This window comes from Triticum dicoccoides, chromosome 5A (genome assembly GCF_002162155.2).
Source record: "Triticum dicoccoides isolate Atlit2015 ecotype Zavitan chromosome 5A, WEW_v2.0, whole genome shotgun sequence".
Taxonomy (NCBI): Eukaryota; Viridiplantae; Streptophyta; class Magnoliopsida; order Poales; family Poaceae; genus Triticum; species Triticum dicoccoides.
Genome location: NC_041388.1, coordinates 198,231,431 through 198,238,394, shown reverse-complemented (window position 1 = coordinate 198,238,394; position 6,964 = coordinate 198,231,431).

The following is a 6,964-nucleotide window of genomic DNA, read 5'->3' as shown; positions in this document are numbered from 1 at the left end:
TTATTGGGACTACATGGGCCATAAGGGAGAAGAGGAGGGCCGGCTAGGGCAGGCCGCGCGCCCCCTCCCCCTAGTCCGAATAGGACAAGGAAGGGGGGGCGCCCCCCTTTCCTCTTTCTCCCTTCCTCCTTCCTTTTCCATCAAGGCAAGAGGGGGGAGTCCTACTCCTGGTTGGAGTAGGACTCCTCCAGGTGCACCCATAGGGCCGGCCGCACCTCCCCCTCTCCCTCCTTTATATACTGAGGCAAGGGGGCACCCCATGACACACAAGTTGATCCTCGTGATCGTTCCTTAGCCATGTGCAGTGCCCCCTTCCACCATATTCCACCTCGGTCATATCGTAGCGGTGCTTAGGAGAAGCCCTGCGTCGGTAGAACATCATCACCATCATCACGCCGTCGTGCTGACGAAACTCTCCCTCAATGTTTTGCTGGATCAGAACTCGAGGGACGTCACCGAGTTGAACGTGTGCAGAACTCGGAGGTGCCGTACGTTCGGTACTTGGATCGGTCGGATTGGGAAGACGTACGACTACTTCCTCTATGTTGTGTCAACACTTCCGTTGCCAGTCTACGAGGGTACGTAGACAACACTCTCCCCTCTCGTTGCTATGCATCACCATTATCTTGCGTGTGCGTAGGAATTTTTTTGAAATTACTACGTTCCCCAACAGTGGTATCAGAGCCTAGGTTTTATGCGTTGATGTTGTGCACGAGTAGAACACAAGTGAGTTGTGGGCGATATAAGTCATACTGCTTACTAGCATGTCATACTTTGGTTCGGCGGTATTGTTGGATGAAGCGGCCCGGACCGACATTACGCGTACGCCTTACGCGAGACTGGTTCTAGCGACGTGCTTTGCACACAGGTGGCTGGCGGGTGTCAGTTTCTCCAACTTTAGTTGAACCAAGTGTGGCTACGCCCGGTCCTTGTGAAGGTTAAAACAACACCAACTTGACAAACTATCATTGTGGTTTTGATGCGTAGGTAAGAACGGTTCTTGCTAAGCCCGTAGCAGCCACGTAAAACTTGCAACAACAAAGTAGAGGACGTCTAACTTGTTTTTGCAGGGCATGTTGTGATGTGATATGGTCAAGACATGATGCTAAATTTTCTTGTATGATATGATCATGTTTTGTAACCGAGTTATCGGCAACTGGCAGGAGCCATATGGTTGTCGCTTTATTGTATGCAATGCAATTGCGCTGTAATGCTTTACTTTATCACTAAGCGGTAGCGATAGTCGTGGAAGCATAAGATTGGCGAGACGACAATGATGCTACGATGGTGATCAAGGTGTCGCGCCGGTGACGATGGTGATCATGAAGGTGCTTCGAAGATGGAGATCACAAGCACAAGATGATGATGGCCATATCATATCACTTATATTGATTGCATGTGATGTTTATCTTTTATGCATCTTATCTTGCTTTGATTGACGGTAGCATTATAAGATGATCCCCACTAAATCATTAAAGTATAAGTGTTCTCCCTGAGTATGCATCGTTGCGAAAGTTCTTCGTGCTAAGACACCACATGATGATCGGGTGTGATAGGCTCTACGTTCAAATACAACGGGTGCAAAACAGTTGCACATGCGGAATACTTAGGTTTAACTTGACGAGCCTAGCATATAACAGATATGGCCTCGGAACACGGAGACCGAAAGGTCGACCGTGAATCATATAGTAGATATGATCAACATATTGATGTTCACCATTGATACTACTCCATCTCACGTGATGATTGGACATGGTTTAGTTGATTTGGATCACGTGATCACTTAGAGGATTAGAGGGATATCTTTATAAGTGGGAGTTCTTAAGTAATATGATTAATTGAACTTAAATTTATCATGAACTTAGTACCTGATAGTATCTTGCTTGTCTATGTTTGATTGTAGATAGATGGCTCGTGCTGTTGTTCCATTGAATTTTAATGCGTTCCTTGAGAAAGCAAAGTTGAAAGATGATGGTAGCAATTACACGGACTGGGTCCGTAACTTGAGGATTATCCTCATTGCTGCACAGAAGAATTACGTCCTGGAAGCACCGCTAAGTGCCAAGCCTGCTGCAGGAGCGACACCAGACGTTATGAACATCTGGCAGAGCAAAGCTGATGACTACTCGATAGTTCAGTGTGCCATGCTTTACGGCTTAGAACCGGGTCTTCAACGACGTTTTGAACGTCATGGAGCATATGAGATGTTCCAGGAGTTGAAGTTAATATTTCAAGCAAATGCCCGGATTGAGAGATATGAAGTCTCCAATAAGTTCTATAGCTGCAAGATGGAGGAGAATAGTTCTGTCAGTGAACATATACTCAAAATTTTTGGGTATCATAATCACTTAACTCAACTGGGGGTTAATCACTGTTGATAGTGTCATTGATAGAGTTCTTCAATCACTGCCACCAAGCTACAAAAGCTTCATGATGAACTATAATATGGAAGGGATGAATAAAACTATTCCTGAGCTCTTCGCGATGCTAAAAGCCGCGGAGGTAGAAATCAAGAAGGAGCATCAAGTGTTGATGGTCAATAAGACCACCAGTTTCAAGAAAAAGGGCAAAGGGAAGAAGAAAGGGAACTTCAAGAAGAACATCAAACAAGTTGCTGCTCAGGAGAAGAAACCCAAGTCTGGACCTCAGCCTGAGACTGAGTGCTTCTACTGCAAGCAGACTGGTCACTGGAAGCGGAACTGCCCCAAGTATTTGGCGGATAAGAATGATGGCAAAGTGAACAAAGGTATATGTGATATACATGTTATTGATGTGTACCTTACTAATGCTCGCAGTAGCACCTGGGTATTTGATACTGGTTCTGTTGCTAACATTTGCAATTCGAAACAGGGGCTACGGATTAATCGAAGATTGGCTAAGGACGAGGTGACGATGTGCGTGGGAAATGGTTCCAAAGTCGATGTGATCGCGGTCGGCACGCTACCTCTACATCTACCTTCGGGATTAGTATTAGACCTAAATAATTGTTATTTGGTGCCAACGTTGAGCATGAACATTATCTGGATCTTGTTTAATGCGAGACGGTTATTCATTTAAATCAGAGAATAATGGTTGTCCTATTTATATGAGTAATATCTTTTATGGTCATGCACCCTTGAAGAGTGGTCTATTTTTGATGAATCTCGATAGTAGTGATACACATATTCATAATGTTGAAATCAAAAGATGCAGAATTGATAATGATAGTGCAACTTATTTCTGGCACTGCCGTTTAGGTCATATCGGTGTAAAGCGCATGAAGAAACTCCATACTGATGGACTTTTGGAACTACTTGATTATGAGTCACTTGGTACTTGCGAACCGTGCCTCATGGGTAAGATGACCAAAACGCCGTTCTCCGATACTATGGAGAGAGCAACACATTTGTTGGAAATCATACATACAGATGTATGTGGTCCAATGAATGTTGAGGCTCGTGGTGGATATCGTTATTTACTCACCTTCACATATGATTTAAGCAGATATGGGTATATCTATTTAGTGAAACATAAGTCTGAAACATTTGAAAAGTTCAAAGAATTTCAGAGTGAAGTTGAAAATCATCGTAACAAGAAAATAAAGTTTCTATGATCTGATCGTGGAGGAGAATATTTGAGTTACGAGTTTGGTCTACATTTTAAACAATGCGGAATAGTTTCTCAACTCACGCCACCCGGAACACCACCGCGTAATGGTGTGTCCGAACGTCGTAATCGTACTTTATTAGATATGGTGCGATCTATGATGTCTCTTACTGATTTACCGTTATCGTTTTGGGGTTATGCTTTAGAGACGGCTGCATTCACGTTAAATAGGACACCATCGAAATCCGTTGAGACGACGCCTTATGAACTTTGGTTTGGCAAGAAACCAAAGTTGTCGTTTCTGAAAGTTTGGGGCTGCGATGCTTATGTGAAAAAGCTTCAACCTGATAAGCTCGAACCCAAATCGGAGAAATGTGTCTTCATAGGATACCCAAAGGAGACTGTTGGGTACACCTTCTATCACAGATCCGAAGGCAAAACTTTTGTTGCTAAATTCGGAGTTTTTCTAGAGAAGGAGTTTCTCTCGAAACAAGTGAGTGGGAGAAACGTAGAACTTGATGAGGTAACTGTACCTACTCCCTTATTGGAAAGTAGTACATCACAGAAACCGGTTTTTGTGACACCTACACCAATTAGTGATGAAGATAATGATAATAATCATGAAACTTCAGATCAAGTTACTACCGAACCTCATAGATCAACCAGAGTAAGATCCGCACCAAAGTGGTATGGTAATCCTATTCTGGAAGTCATGCTACTAGATCATGATGAACCTATGAACTATGAAGAAGCGATGGTGAGCCCAGATTTCACAAAATGGCTAGAAGCCATGAAATCTGAGATGGGATCCATGTATGAGAACAAAGTGTGGACTTTGGTTGACTTGCCCGTTGATCGGCAAGCAATTGAGAATAAATGGATCTTCAAGAAGAAGACTGACGCTGATGGTAATATTACTATCTACAAAGCTCGACTTGTTGCAAAAGGTTTTCGACAAGTTCAAGGGATTGACTACGATGAGACCTTCTCACCCGTAGCGATGCTTAAGTCTGTCCGAATCATGTTAGCAATTGCCGCATTTTATGATTATGAAATTTGGCAAATGGATGTCAAAACTGCAGTCCTGAATGGATTTCTGGAAGAAGAGTTGTATATGATGCAACCAGAAGGTTTTGTCGATCCAAAGGGTGCTAACAAAGTGTGCAAGCTCCAGCGATCCATTTATGGACTGGTGCAAGCCTCTCGGAGTTGGAATAAATGCTTTGATAGTGTGATCAAAGCATTTGGTTTTGTACAAACTTTTGGAGAAGCCTGTATTTACAAGAAAGTGAGTGGGAGCTCTGTAGCATTTCTGATATTATATGTGATGACATATTATTGATTGGAAATGATATAGAATTTCTGGATAGCATAAAGGGATACTTGAATAAGAGTTTTTCAATGAAAGACCTCGGTGAAGCTGCTTACATATTGGGCATTAAGATCTATAGAGATAGATCAAGACGCTTAATTGGACTTTCACAAAGCACATGCCTTGACAAGGTTTTGAAGAAGTTCAAAATGGATCAAGCAAAGAAAGGGTTCTTGCCTGTGTTACAAGGTGTGAAGTTGAGTAAGACTCAATGTCCGACCACCGTAGAAGATAGAGAGAAAAATGAAAGATGTTCCCTATGCTTCAGCCATAGGCTCTATCATGTAGGCAATGCTGTGTACCAGACCTGATGTGTGCCTTGCTATAAGTCTAGTAGGGAGGTACCAAAGTAATCCAGGAGTAGATCACTGGACAGCGGTCAAGAACATCCTGAAATACCTGAAAAGGACTAAGGATATGTTTCTCGTATATGGAGGTGACAAAGAGCTCATCGTAAATGGTTACGTTGATGCAAGCTTTGACACTGATCCGGACGATTCTAAATCGCAAACCGGATACGTGTTTTTATTGAACGGTAGAGCTGTCAGTTGGTGCTGTTCTAAACAAAGCGTCGTGGCAGGATCTACATGTGAAGCGGAGTACATAGCTGCTTCGGAAGCAGCAAATGAAGGAGTCTGGATGAAGGAGTTCATATTCGATCTAGGTGTCATACCTAGTGCATCGGGTCCAGTGAAAATCTTTTGTGACAATACTGGTGCAATTGCCTTGGCGAAGGAATCCAGATTTCACAAGAGAACCAAACACATCAAGATACGCTTCAATTCCATTCGGGATTTAGTCCAAGTGGGAGACATAGAAATTTGCAAGATACATACGGATCTGAATGTTGCAGACCCACTGACTAAGCCTCTTCCACGAGCAAAACATGATCATCACCAAGGCTCCATGGGTGTTAGAATCATTACTGTGTAATCTAGATTATTGACTCTAGTGCAAGTGGGAGACTGAAGGAAATATGCCCTAGAGGCAATAATAAAGTTATTATTTATTTCCATATATCATGATAAATGTTTATTATTCATGCTAGAATTGTATTAACCGGAAACATAATACATGTGTGAATACATAGACAAAAACAGAGAGTCACTAGTATGCCTCTACTTGACTAGCTCGTTAATCAAAGATGGTTATGTTTCCTAACCATAGACATGACTTGTCATTTGATTAACTGGATCACATCATTAGGAGAATGATGTGATTGACTTGACCCATTCCGTTAGCTTAGCACTTGATCGTTTAGTTTGTTGCTATTGCTTTCTTCATAACTTATACATGTTCCTATGACTATGAGATTATGCAACTCCCGTTTACCGGAGGAACACTTTGTGTGCTACCAAACGTCACAACGTAACTGGGTGATTATAAAGGTGCTCTACAGGTGTCTCCAAAGGTACTTGTTGGGTTGGCGTATTTCGAGATTAGGATTTGTCACTCCGATTGTCGAAGAGGTATCTCTGGGCCCTCTCGGTAATGCACATCACTCAAGCCTTGCAAGCATTGCAACTAATAAAGTTAGTTGCAGGATGATGTATTACGGAACGAGTAAAGAGACTTGTCGGTAACGAGATTGAACTAGGTATTGAGATACCGACGATCGAATCTCGGGCAAGTAACATACCGATAACAAAGGGAACAACATATGTTGTTATGCGGCCTGATCGATAAAGATCTTCGTAGAATATGTAGGAGCCAATATGAGCATCCAGGTTCCGCTATTGGTTATTGACCGGAGACGTGTCTCGGTCATGTCTACATAGTTCTCGAACCCGTAGGGTCCGCACGCTTAAAGTTCGCTGACGATCGTAATTAGGGTTTTTGTGTTTTGATGTACCGAAGGTTGTTCGGAGTCCCGGATGTGATCACGGACATGACGAGGAGTCTCGAAATGGTCGAGACACAAAGATTGATATATTGGAAGCCTATATTTGGATATCGGAAACGTTCCGGGTAAAATCGGGATTTTACCGGAGTACCGGGGGATTACCG